At 34.3% G+C, this 14,268-nt stretch overlaps 1 long non-coding RNA gene across 1 annotated transcript; it reads left to right on the forward strand.

Moving 5' to 3' along the window:
• The first annotated feature begins 1,927 nt into the window (after positions 1-1,927).
• Positions 1,928-5,265, forward strand: LOC121383387. The gene is made up of 3 exons (XR_005959293.1): positions 1,928-1,988; positions 3,138-3,229; positions 5,120-5,265. It is a non-coding gene; the product is annotated as an uncharacterized LOC121383387 (long non-coding RNA).
• Positions 5,266-14,268: the final 9,003 nt, after the last annotated feature.

Raw genomic sequence — 14,268 nt, forward strand, 5'->3', positions numbered from 1 at the left:
ACCTGACTTGTAAAACAACATAAATGACTTGATAATATAATACACTATTTATCAGTTTTGCATTAACAGAACGAAATGGGGTTATAGTAGTTATCTCTCTTAAAAGAATCCAAAGAAAATTTTTATATTATTAGGCCTATTGGTAGGGTACGTTGAAGCAAAAACAACCACTCACGATACCCAAGTGATCATTTTCTTTTCTTTGGGACTACGTAATTGGTCAGTTTTATGATTTTAGATGGGAAAGTCTACTTAATCAATCGTTTTACAGAATTATTTACAGTAATAAAGCAGGACGGTTGATAATGTCCATTACCATTTTAGGGGTAGCCGGTTATCCCACAATATCCTGTGATCTTAATAAAACAGGCACGTATTTTTTGTGTCTAGACACCTTTACTGGTGACTTTCCAAATATATACCTGCCAAGCAGGAACTACAGGTACAGGCCACGGAAAGAATGAATGAATGAATGAATGAATGTTTATCGACACCCCAGCACGAAAAATACATCGGCTATGGTAATGCAAATAAAGTGATGATCAACATCAATATAAAAATTCAAGATTTAAACAAAAACACAGTGTAAAGAACCGTGCACAAACACAAATATCACAGATCGATACTTACTTTTACTCTAAATTTATTTGTGCTGTATTGGCCATTCTCAAAGAGAATGTTACACCCCTGCACCACGGTGAGGTTACAGCATGCGCAGGGGACCATGGAAAGAAAATACCAATTAACCAAGAACGCACTTCGATTACCATTTCAGTACGTGGGTTAAAGTATGGACAAAACATAATACAGTTATTTCGACACTTTGACAATGGTGGTTTATTTTGCATTGAAAAATAACATATACTTATTGCTGGTTTACTGGGATGAATATTATTACAGAACATTGCGATGCATCCAAAAAAATCAGGTCCGTTTGTTTCTTTAAATCTAAGACTAATTAAGGCAAATTAATATGATGTTGGCCCTTCTAGCTGCTTATTTATTTATTATTAAAATGTTTATTTGGTATTTTAAGAGATAAAATTACTTACTACAGCTATATATTTACATCCAAATGATAATATTGTGAAGACTTACAAAATAACAATTTACAGAATAGCACCACTGACACATTCTAATCCACTATTGGTTCAGAATCGGATGGCCCAGACACGGACGTCTGTAAGGATAACTGTTCACAACTATTAACCAATCCAGAAGCCGTTATATCGTGTGTCCTTCACGGTGTATAACAGCTGTTACAACCTCCCGCAGTTAATTGTGACCATTCTTGTCATTATAACTACCCGTAAACCAATGAGAGGAATACATTTGTGTTGTTTAGAATTAACATGTAGTTTCTGCCACATATGCAGTTTGAAAAATAGACATCCTTTTAATACTGAGTTGGTCTTTGATATATGTTGCGGGGTGTCATCAAACATTCATTCATTCATTCATTGATATATGTTGTAGTCCTTTAACATGTTAATTTTATGTTATTATATTTGTGTTTAATTGTTTGTTAGCATTACAGTGTTTTTCATACAGAAAATTTGACCTTTTATGAAATTGTTTAGGAAATTTAATTCTTACTTTTAGTTATTGTGATTTGGAGAATTGGGTAGGTGGGTCGGTGGTGGTGGTGGTTATAGTAATGAATAAGGACCTAATTTTGTAAACACCTTAAGGATTGGTGGGAGCTTATTCTAGGATATGTAGCCTTTTCCAGGTCAAAAACGGTATAAGGTGAGTAAATGAATGAATGTTGAGCACATTCCAGCACAAAAATACACATTGGCTAATGGGTGACAAGAAAGTATATGAATGGTATAACGAGATGCAATGTTCTTTTAGTTTTTAGGTCCTTGGCATATAATAAAAACATCTGCAACAGTGCTTCCTGGGAATAGTATTTACTTGACTGCAATGCAGAATTACTTCATCAATGCAGATGGACATCTGGAAACGGCATACATTGGCTATTTGTAAGTGATTGATGTGCAGTATCATTTTTCTCCTAGCTACAGGATTGTTATATTATTAGCGAAATTTCATAAACACTCCATTACTGTTACGTATACCGATAGCTAATCATATCGGTAACAGTACTAATCATTTTTCTTTCGCAGATCAGTATTTTTAGTGAATTAAAGATGACGGCTTTCTCAGAAGTGTTACTTATTATTATTTTTAAATTATATATATATCTCCACCAACAATTTACTTAGAATCGTAAATGTAAAATTCTAACTTAATATCACAACTTTCTCGCCCCTTCATGGATGGTATGCCATAAGCGTATATGTCGGGGGTGGGTGTGGGGTGTGGGGTGGGGTGGGGTGGGGTGGGGGTGTGTGTCAGGGGGACAATCCACCAATGGTGGAACAAATCTTCATATTCAGGCAAAAACCATGGAGACGTTTGTATATTGAGAAAAATTAGCTTGCCTGAAAGTTTTTCACCATATATTTGTGGACATCACAATGTTTTACAGTATCTCAATATTGATTTTTGTCTGAAATAGTTTAGTACTTACGAATTTATTATTTATTATTACTTCCAACGGCCAAACCACGACTGGTATATCAAATGACATAATATTTGCTACCCTGTCTGTGGGATAGTGCATGTAACAGATCCCTTGCTACTAATGGAAAAAAAGGTAGGGGGTTTCCTTTCTAAGACTATATGTCAAAATTACCAAATGTTTGACATCCAGTAGCCAATGATTAATAAATCAATGTGCTCTAATGGTGTCGTTCAACAAAACAAACTTTAACTTTTCCAACGGCCAAACGAAATTTGAAATAATTCGGCCATTTAAATTAAATATTTAAATCCATATAATGCTTTACATTTAAAAGATGTTAAAGTAAGACAGTGTCTTAAAAACAGGAAAAAGCAGGATGGTGTGTTTAATTTGTTTGGGGAACAAACATAAGTCGATCTTGCTGGGGCAAACTCATGATAGTCCTTTAAGCAAAAGTTTTGGTTATGTATGTATGTGTGTGTGTGTGTGTGTCTGTGCACGCGCGCGCGCGTGTGTGTGCGTGCGTGCGTGCGTGTGTGCACGCGTATGTTTATTAGTGTCTAATTTTGTTTGAAGTACTTTTTCATTGTTCTTATATTTTTAGGGATTCTCTAGACATCTGTTTAAAACCTGGAACAATTGTGTTTGAAGAAATTTCTCCAGGGGAATTTTCTTTTAATTCTCAGGCCGGAAAAGGTATGTAATAAGGCCTGCTGCTGTGAATCAGATTTTATAAATTCATTGACATAGCAAGGAATTTTGTGGTGGTTGGGAACATTTGCAATCCACGGTTTGTTTTTCAGTGAAAAAAACATATTGTTTTCAGTGCACTCACTCTAAAATCTATCCTGTCGTTAATAATGTAAAACCGGACATCACATACCTTTTTGACAGGCAGCATTCAAATTCGGACCCTCATAGTTTTTTTTATGAGTATTACAAATTTATTGTTTATTTTATATATTTCCTGAATCTATTTTTATTGTTTCTACTGATGTTGTCAGTTCATTATCCGATAGACATGCATTGATACTGATATTGAACAACTGAATTGTATTCACCTGTTAGACAGCAGTCCAATGTTAAGATGTCTTCTAATTTTATGTTTACTGTTTGCTTAACATAATGGTGTAATCAATCAGTCAGTGTTTGGTCACATTATAATTCCGTCACCATAACATATATCAATAATAGTTTATGGCCAGTGAATAATATTTTATTATCTTATTTATAAGTGAGTAAATTAAAATTAGCATATATATCATTAAGGTTCAGAGAATGTCCACATATTATTTTAGGTAAGGTTGCTTTAAAATATGTTTTAACTACACTCCCTCCTATGTGTTCAGATAAAAAAGTTATGTAAACTATGTACGCTTTTCACCTACATGTAAATAAATAAAAAAATAGAAAAAAATATATAGAATTTTTTTAATGTCGCCCCTTTTGTCTAGGTAAGGGTCTGCCACATGGGATGGCTTTCAATGATGGTTACAAAGTAACGACCATTGATCACATGATAAACAAGAAACATTAAGTATGTAAATTTAATTTAGCAACCTTTTTTTGTTTGTTGACATTACATTGGACAAAGTAAATACTATCTATAAATGAATCAAATGATAGCAATTATTATGTACAGTAACTTTTTCTTGTTAATGGGGGAAGTTTGGATGGGTGATGATATATGTTTTGTGTTATTAAAAAAAGAATAGTTCTTATTGTGAAGTTACCATTTTAAGATTAATTTTGATATTAAAATATGATATCCATACTCCTTTGCAATTAAAGTAAACCTGCCCTACCTCTTCTTGTTGTAGACTGTTTTCTAAGTAAACCTGCACTACCTTGTGTTGTTGTAGACTGGCTTCAAACTAAACCTGCTCTACCTCTTCTTGTTATAGACAATCTTCAAACTAAACCACATCTTCGTGTATTAGACTAGCATCAAAGTAAACCTCCTCCAACTCTTCTTATATTAGACTATCTTCAAAGTAAACTTATCACATCTCTTCTTGTATTAGACTGTTTTCAAAGTCAACATGCTCCAACTCGTCTTATTTTAGACAGTTTTTGAAGTAAACTTACCACATCTCGTCTTGTTTTAAACTAGCTTCAAAGTAAACCTGCTCCATTTCTTCTTGTTTTAGACTGGCACCGAAGTAAACTTACCACATCTCTTCTTGTTTTACAACATCTCTTCTTGTTTGGACTGTCTTCAAAGTCAACATGCTCCACATCTTCTTGTATTAGACTATCTTCAAAGTAAATGTAGCACATATCTTCTTGTTTAGATTGTCTTCAAAGTCAACATGCTCCACATCTCCTAGTATTAGACTATTTTCAAAGTAAACTCACCACACATCTTCTTGTATTAGACTATCTTTAAAGCACATCTCTTCTTGTTTTAAACTAGCTTCAAAGTAAACCTGCTCCATTTCTTCTTGTTTTAGACTGGCACAGAAGTAAACTTACTACATCTCTTCTCGTATTAGAGTGTCTTCGAAGTCCACCTTCTCCACCTCTTATTGTAGTAAACTTTCTTCAAAGTAAATCTGCTCGTATTTCATTTGGTTTGTTGTTTAGGTTATTTCAAGATCCTGTACACTGATTACAATTACGCAGTTACATACTCGTGTCGCCAGACAGATGACAGTGGAAAGTGTGTCAAACAAGTCCGCCATGTATCCATACTATCACGGAAACCAGCAATCACCGAAGAGGCGTTACAAGAGTTAGAGAAACATGCTTGGATTGCTTGTGTGAATAGTAGTGAATTAAAACATGTATCATACGGTACGTTATTTTTGGGCTATTCAACACTCACATAACATTCTATGAGGGAAATGGAGTACCGGTATTATGGTATGCATTTCAAAATACTATGGTATAAGGATGAATGTTTACTAAATATAATGTAGTATTTTCAAAACAATATCTTATTTTTATTCCAAACATTGCATCCAGACATAACAATTTTGTTCCCTGACATATGATTTTTTAAAATAAAGGATTTATTAACAAATAATCCAAACAAAAATCCAATATAATGTTGATCGCATTAGGTCACAATCAGATAGGATAGGAGGGTGAGACATTTGATAAGCATTCCATAATATTAGAGGAGATAGTGGTCTCAACGCCACAAACTGTTACAGTGGGTGGGTGGGATTATAAGAATACTAGTTTATGTTACATAATTGTTTTATGACCTCTTACTAACATTCGGTAATTTATTATATTTTATAGAAAACTGCTTTGCTAACAATTTCTGACTCTTTCAATTTATTGTACATTTCAAGCATTTCAGGCAGGAACAATATCTGGATTGTGTGTGTACAGGGGTGGGTGGGTGGTGGCGGCGGTGGTGGTGGTGGTGTGTGTGTGGGGGGGTTTATGTGATTGTGGGGGTAGTGTGAACAGCCTTCAGTGGTAGGGTCAGAGCCTCTATAGTGTGTGTGTGTGGGGGGGGGGGGGCATAAGACATATTTTACCTTTATTTATGTAGAGTAAGACAAAAGATAAACCACAATCCACCAAACAGTGTCGTCTGTCAGTTCTGTTGCTAATCTCTGTTGTATAATAATTAAGAAAAGAGTTGTTAAAGGTGACAATAATGTAGGCTTGGCAGTTCATAACTATGTAGTTCTATAAATACCAATCCATCCTATATAGAACTTTATTCAAGACAGTAATGTAATAAATCAATGGAATGTAATAAATCAATGGAATGACAAAATGTTTCATGCCAAATATAGGCACATGTGTAGATTTTGTGTGTGTGTGAAATAACAGTAATGTATAATTAATATCTGTTTGCAGATTTATGCAGTATTCCTGAAGACTTTTTGAATACTGCTAGAGGTGATGTGAAAGGTGGGTAGACATCTTAGAGCTACAATAAAAAACTTCGACTTGTAAACCTGCATAGTGCTGGTATTGTATATTTCAAGCATGTAGGAACGATATCTGGATTGGGTGGGGTGGGGAGTACACATCCTCTAGTGGTGGGATCAGAGCCTTCATAGTGGGGGGAGGGGCATAAGCCATATGTTTACCTTTATTTATATATAGTAAGTCAAAAGAAAGTATATTTTCATCCACATGCCCCCGGCCCCCTGTATCCTGCTAGCATGCATTTTGTTTTACCATTTTACCAGTAACAAGGCCAACTGAACCTTAAATCTTTCTCCAATAATTTTTAGCTCATGACTCTTTTCAAAGATGGCATTCACATTTGGCAAGAAGGCATCTTTTATATGCACTTTCCCACAGACAGGACAGCACATAGCACAGCCTTTGATATACCAACCGTGGGGCACTGGCTTGGCTGGGGAAAAACCCAATCAGAGAATGGGACCATTGAGGTCTGATCCTGCAATACAACCACCACAGGTGAACGCTGTACTGACTGAGCTAGATCCCGCCCCTTCATCTTACTAGGTCCAGGCATATCTGCCCTTCGAGTTTTTAGTGTTAACCAGAACTACTCAGTATTGTTTCACTTCCTCCCATTTACTTGTAGTAAAGTACTTATAAATATTAACACATTAAAAGAAAAATCAATGTTGAATTTTTTTCTAAAACCCTAAATTAGTTGAAAACCCCCAAACAAAACAAACTTAAAACAGGATGTAAATCGATATATGTTTTTAGTTACTAAATAGCTATACAAATGGTTACAAATATGCTATAAATATCCAGGTCGATAAAAATGAGTGTTTTTAATTATATTTCCAATCTTCAGATCCATGTCAACACTCCAGTATACATATTCATGAAAATTTTGAACTGTCAAGAGTAAGTATATATTGTTGACTGCAGATAATTGCATTATTTCATTTTAGAGCAGGGCTTTTGCACAGATAATACAGCACTGTCCTGTTTAGTTTGACCTATAATTGACCATTCCAAGTATAGGTGAAACTGAACAGTACTATGTAACTATGTAATCGTGTGTATTACTGCTCTCTCTCACTCTCACTCTCACTCTCTCTCTCTCTCTCTCTCTCTCTCTCTCTCTCTCTCTCTCTCTCTCTCTCTCTCTCTCTCTCTCTCTCTCTCTCTCTCTCTCTCTCTCTCTCTCTCTCTCTCTCTCTCAGCAAACAAAATGCACAATCTATATGAACATATTTATTCCAATGACACTCTTTATGTATTATATGTATTTAAGTATTTAATATTATTTATGTTCAACATTATTTGCAAGATAGTGATTCAGAGCCCCATCCCTAATATTATAGTCATTTCTGGGCCAACAGTAAATTTATTTTGATAAATGGGCCATTTCATGATTAGAAGTATGATGAAAATGTTCAGATCTATTATTGTGAGTTTTTATTTGTATTAGTATTTGTTATAATAAAGTAAAGTTAAAACCAGACAAAAAATTATTTACCAAGTTGTAGTCAAATGTCAAGAGGTGACATTACTTATGTTTTTATTTCCAATAAAGGCTGCATGTATTTTGGTTTTATCTAATTTATTGAAAATCATGCATTCAAAATTACTTTTTGGCTAAAGGACCACGAGTTAGTGACGTAATTCGTACAATTTTCCCCATCTGCAGCTAAGTAGTGTATACACTGTTAATGAATGAGAATGATGTCAAATATGTATAAACTCTATTAACGTGCCTATCCAGTGGCGGGTTCAGGCACGTCCTTCCCACATCCACTCTCTGGCAAGGCCAGTGGCTGGTCATTAGACAAGGGTATTTAAATTGAAGGGACAATTTGATCATTTATAACAAAAGGGGTGTGGTGGGTGTATATTTAAATAATTTGGAGCGTCAACCAAAAAGTCAAGAGATATAATTAAAAGGGAATTAATTAGGTCTAATATGACGCAAAATGTTAATCAGGCACTTTCCAAAAGGAATAACAAAACTTTAAGTTTAAAATAATATACTCGTATATACCCTGGAGGGTTAAGGATTGAAAGGGTTGGGCCTCAATGCCCGAAAAGAGTGTCGATCACTATGAATAATGATTTCATTCTTATTTTTAAATAAAGTTCGGAACGTTTAGGTTAGATATTTTGCAAGATGCTTTGCAGTGCTTTCGTGAAAGCAAAAATAGGAATTACTCTTTTTACTCGTTACAGGGAATACAAAGTATACATTAATATAAATTTCGTACACACCCATTGGTGTGAACATCATTTTGTTTTTAAAAATGTATACTAATAACACACAAGTAACTGTATGATAACAATTTAAAGACATATGACTGACTACTCCTAGGTGATGACCAGGCCGCCAGTTCCATACTGTTCAAAAAAAAAAAAACGCATAATTGAAATTGATGTTTCAGTGACGGATAACTTGCATGCCACAAGTTCAGCCAGCAAACGTTTCGCTAATATTTGCAATCTGTTTGCTTGGTTCCTGATAATAAAAAAAAACGTTTTGGTTTACCGTGAAGCGCATAAAACAGTCTAGCGGATGTTTTTCTGCTTGGTCTGGCTGAACTCAGCAATGTGTTTGACGTATACATTAAATTACAAGCCATAAATAAGTTTTAGTTGGAATAGATGTTTGAAATTATTTTAAACCTAGTTTTTTAAAATATGTGTTAGAAATAGAATATTACATAAAATAAAATTTGTGTCTGTTAGATACCATATTTTCATACAACTTGTTGTTTAAAACCGTATTGGAGTTCAATACGTTTTGCTCTTTGTAAGATAAATGGTACCTAAGATAAGTGGCAACTGTTTAGTAATATAGTTATTTAGTTTGCACTGAGTAGTGTTTAATAGAATGCAGTAATATTCATGGTTACGTTATGATGTTATATATTAGAATGAGATCTCGAAGTCACCATCTTGGGCGGAACATAGGGTATTGTATCCCTGTGTCATTCACCGAATAATTCCAGTCATCATTTGCAAATGTATTGTTTATTACATTCTGTGATAATTAAACATATAACAGAACTATACATGGTGTCAGCTTGGGCGAAACACAGCATGACACCCTCCTATCCTATATGTAATACTTCAGTTTGGAACTTTGACGGTAGGTGAAGGCACAAAGGCAAGAGAAGTGCAAGAATGTGACAACAATTTCAAAACGTCGGTAAGCAACATTATCCACGAGAGACCTAAATTTCAAGAACGAAAGCAGAGTGAATATGAAACCACTGAGGAATATTATAGATATTTACATACTCTTGTGGCTCATTGTGAATATGCCGACACTGAATATCAAGTTAGGGATAGATTTGTTGCAGGTCTGATTGACTGCAGGTTAAACGAAAAGCTGCAACTGATTCATTCATTGAATTTGTCCAAAGCCCTAGAGATAGCTAGACAACATGAGCAGATAAAGCTATACATTAAACAACAAGAAGAAAACATTTTATCAGATGAAATAAGGAGCAGATCTAGGAAGAGGTCAGTATATTACTACAAAAAGAAAGTAGATGTACAGGGGTCATAGTTTTTCGTATTATTAGAATAATAGAAATCTTGATGTCCAAAAGTGTGGTATGTGTGGCCGAGATCATGGTCAAGAGAGGCACTGTTCAGCTAGGGGAAATATATATATATATAGATATATATATATATATAGAACATGTCACAAGAAAGGACATTTTGAACATAATATGTGCAATAGTGTACGAGAAGTCGAGGCAGACCCCCAAGAAGTTGATACAGATGAATGTGAATTTTCCCTTGCAGACAATACACAACTGTGGGCTACTACACTAAAGACCCAAGGAACAAACATACAGTTCAAAATTAATATAGGTGCCAATGTCACCATAATTACATATGAAGAAATGAATAAGCCAAAATTGTCGCCATCTCGCATCACACTCACTTCGCCAGGTGGTTGACTGTTTTCTAAGCATAAAAACATCCAAGTTTCTGTGGCCCTGTATTGACATTCGGTGAACATAGTAATATATAAAACTAAACTTGATTAACCCAATTTAGGGCTAATATCAGACCTCACTTGTAAAACGTCACCACTCTAGACTACATAATGCAACTATGACTTAAGTGCCGGAGTGCTGAACGTCGACTACATGGATACACGTCTAAACGATAATCACACCTCAATGCACGCCTATGGAAAAGACCAATTAACTGTATAACCAAGAATTGTATCAATTAGTTTTGCATGTTTGGTCAATAAAATGTCGATAACTAGAGTACACTTTATGGGATTATTTATGTGCAATTGATAAATACTAGTATTGTGTTTGACATATAATTTTACTCACGGAAATGGGTATAATTCCAATATATTTCACATGATGTCAGTAATGAGGTTTTACTAATGATTAGTGAAAATACAATGTTTATTGCATCGTTATGTTGATTTTAAACAAGTACCACACCACTGTCTCTCATTATAGTAAAAACTTAATATTAATTTATAAGGTTTTTACAAACCACAAATAACGACAATTTAAAGTAACCTGTAAGTTTAATACCGTAAATGTATTAATTAATCTTTAAACGTCTTTTTTCACGTTGTTAACATTTTTGGAAAAAATAGTTATTTTGAAAAATGTGTATTAAATATAAATAGATAATAATAATAATAAACTTTAAAGAATTGTTTTATTATTATTATATATAAAAATAATACAGCTCGATATTATTATATATAAAATAATACCAATATCTAAGGTTGACATTATATAGTGTTCACATAATGTAATAACGTTTTCTAATTTGCGATTTTGTGTCAAACCGTGTGCATTTTATGCATTTTCAACACATATCGTCACTTTCTATTGACTAAGGGTTGACGGCCGCGCCTGTAGTATTTTTTATATAAACCATATAGCTCATAGTTAACCATTTAATCTATGGCTATTTGCTGTTGTCATAAATTTGCATAGAGTTGGTCTAGGATTGTGGTTGTCAGCTCTTGAATAATAACCTGATTTTAAATGAAGGTTATTTAGGTTGCTTTTATATACATGTACAATAGTAGAGCGGCGCAATAGCAAAAAGTGGCTTAAAATGTTTAACACCCCCAAAGCCATATGGCCATAGTATAGCTCACGTGAAAGCTTATTATGTCTAGGTTATCACAGGCCCTGATGTCGTGGCGAAATATGGTCATGTTTTGTGAAAATGACGACACATGATTTCACGTCATATTTTTTTTAAAATCAATATTTCCAAATAAATAGTTATATCTCTTGTTTCCTTGTTATGATCAACAAACATTTTAAAATGATAGTAAATATCCTTTTAATTCCAAGAATTATGAAAATTATATATTTGCTACATGATTATTTTTTTTAATTAGCATATTCATGAAATATTGATTTTTTATTTTAACATTTTCCGAACTTTCATAATTTTCTTTTCTGAAAACTGGTCCCAAATGTTATATCGCTACATTGTAGTTCATTTAATAGCTTACTACATCTAGTTTATTATAAGCCCTGGTGTGGTGGCGAAACATGGTCACAATATTTGGAATATCAGGACACGTGACACAGTATGTTTTTGTTAAAATGCTTAGTTCAAATATTTCAGTAGTCGGGCATATATAGCTTCAAATATTGTAACAAATGTGCATTTTGTAATAAAACTTGGCAGATATATAGACTAACATATAAAGATCCCTTTCAGATATTCGGTCACCTGAACTCGTACACATGTGCGCATGCACAGTGATGTTGAATTGACCTAGGGCCTGTGTCAATCGGCTGTGGACATTAAAGCCAATATTGTATTGTTTTTTTTATTGAGAATAGAGGGCGTCTTTAAATAACATTCCTATGCAGGAATATACTGAAAGTTGAAATTAATATTAAATTAATTCGCACAGTAGGTAGCCATCGTAAAATTGAAAATGACCAGCTTATAATGGTTTTGTCATTCAGAATTTACTATAACTGGTTTCATTAAAGGGACATTCCTAAGTTTGCTGCAATTTTTAAGGTGTTACTGACTAACAGATACTTTTTAACAATTGTAATTACAATCAAATATATTGTTATGCATAAAATATTAGTGGCTATATATTAAAGTATTTGTACTAGGTTAAATTTCATTTCATTTCCTAAAATATTATTTTTTCGTACGTACGAAAATTTTTGAAGACACAATCCAGTTTGGGCTTGTTACAAATATTATGACGACCAGAAACACATTGAATATACAGACAATGAAATTCTAAACAAGAAAATATATTTAATTTGTAAGTTTAATCGTAGAAATATTTTATTAGTCGGAAACATCTTACAATGCAGCAAACTCAGGAATGCCCCTTTAAAAACATACTTGTAATAAAAAAGAAAAAACTTACACATATGTAAACTAATGAATATAGATCATTTTCAGATATTGAGTCACCGAAAATCGTACAGGTGTGCGTATGTACCGGCGATGTACGATAAAGCCAATATATTGTTTAATAAGTATAGAGGGTATCTATAAATATTATTTGTATGCTGGAATGTACTGGAAGTTGACATGAATATCAATTTAATTCGCACAGTAGGTAGCAATCTTGAAATTAAAAATAGCTACATTAAAATATGTTTTATTGTCATAACTCTAATTTCAATAAAAACACATTTGTGATAAAAACAAAAAATGTATCATGTAAATCAACTAATATATCTACAGATCATTTTCAAATATTGATTCACCTAAGTCATGATGTACCTACATGTATCAGTTATGCACGTTAAAGTCATGTATGGAAACCTACTGATGTGCCTCACGTTGTATGCCTCGCGTTGTATGCAACATTGACCGGCCTCGGTAGCGTCTTGGTTAGGCCATCGGTCTACAGGCTGGTAGGTACTGGGTTCGGATCCCAGTCGAGGCATGGGATTTTTAATCCATATACTGACTCCAAACCCTGAGTGAGTGCTCCGCAAGGCTCAATGGGTAGGTGTAAACCACTTGCACCGACCAGTGATCCATATCTGGTTCAACAAAGGCCATGGTTTGTGCTATCCTGTCTGTGGGAAGCGCAAATAAAAAATCCCTTGCTGCCTGTCGTAAAAGAGTAGCCTATGTGATAGCGGGTTTCCTCTGTTTGACGTCCAATAGCCGATGGTAAGATAAAAAATCAATGTGCTCTAGTGCCGTCGTTAAATAAAACAAACTTTACTTTTTGTATGCAACATGAAGAAGCACCTCGTCCAGCTTCAGGTGTAACGTCCTTGATGATAAAAATACAATATCATCTCAGGATACATAGCATGCAAACTGAAGTCTTTGGACGCTGAATTATCTCACACATTTCTCTGCTGCCTATAGTTCATCATGCGGCCCATTCCGTTGCCATGATCAACATTAATGGATGAGGGCAATAATGCAGTTGACCCGCAATAATTACGCTATTGCCAAACAGATCCAATGGAATATGACTGTTCACTTGTACCTAAACAAGCTAATCAATCATTTTAGGAAACTGCCTTACGGCATATAGCAGAATGGTGTGTGTGCGTGTTTGTGCATATGTGTGTGCGTGCGTGCGTGCGTGTGTGTGTGTGTACTATGACATTTACACAATCCGACCAAAATTGTTGGGAACAAACGTTCTTCAACGTTATTCTTTTCATTACATTGAAATTCGCACCTTGCGACACTGACACAGCTAGTTAGGAACAGACGTGCATCTGACTTGTAAATACACCTTTTTTTCAAACGACATAACATAATTAAAGATGCCCTAATAGGTTAATTGGGGTACACAAGCAGACATTTGGCATCCTTGATTTCGTCACGAGCCGACTTACCGA

The sequence above is a fragment of the Gigantopelta aegis genome, chromosome 10 (assembly GCF_016097555.1).
Source record: "Gigantopelta aegis isolate Gae_Host chromosome 10, Gae_host_genome, whole genome shotgun sequence".
Lineage (NCBI taxonomy): Eukaryota > Metazoa > Mollusca > Gastropoda > Neomphalida > Peltospiridae > Gigantopelta > Gigantopelta aegis.